Consider the following 636-nt stretch of genomic DNA (forward strand, 5'->3'; position numbering starts at 1 on the left):
TAAATCCCATATGGCTTGCTCGGGTCGTGAGTTCGGCTGCCGAGGACGGAGCGCCAGCTGCGCCGCTTCAGAAGACAGGAGCGGCTGTGTTCACTCCATTCCTTTTCGAAACGTGCATATTCATTCAATAAAAACGGAAAACTACGACAAAAAGCTTGTTTCCATGTTTCCCATAATGCACGATCTCGGCGACCAACTGCGGAAACAATATCAGAATCAGAAAAGTTCTTTTTCTGAACAGAATAAGACCTGCCTCGTCTCCAACAGGTAAAAAAGTAAAAGCTTCTTGCCTCAAAATTAAGATGAAAATAGTGTATGACTACTAATACGACATACGAATAAAAAAATCTATATAATTATTCTGGTCCACTGCATCAAAGTGTTGTATACAGATAAAAGATATATCAAATATATATATAAATCATTTCCCTTTTTCCGGCTCGTCTTCAGGGTATAGTTTTGGACCAAAGAAGATTTCTCATAATGATTGAAATTCACTAACTGGAGATCTAAGACATGAACACAAATACAAATCAAGAACGAAGCGGAAAAACACCAGATAAAAATATAAGAAAAAATCCTAGAAAAAAAACAGTTCCGTGATCTGCCTGAAGCGACACCAAAGCAGGAACAGAT

General features: G+C 38.4%; 1 protein-coding gene across 1 annotated transcript in view; it reads right to left on the reverse strand.

The window, feature by feature from the left end:
* LOC119586538 (unconventional myosin-Ia-like) overlaps positions 1-636 on the reverse strand; it is a 73,617-nt gene that overhangs the window by 18,790 nt on the left and 54,191 nt on the right. The window lies entirely within an intron of this gene.

This window comes from Penaeus monodon, chromosome 21 (genome assembly GCF_015228065.2).
Source record: "Penaeus monodon isolate SGIC_2016 chromosome 21, NSTDA_Pmon_1, whole genome shotgun sequence".
NCBI lineage: Eukaryota > Metazoa > Arthropoda > Malacostraca > Decapoda > Penaeidae > Penaeus > Penaeus monodon.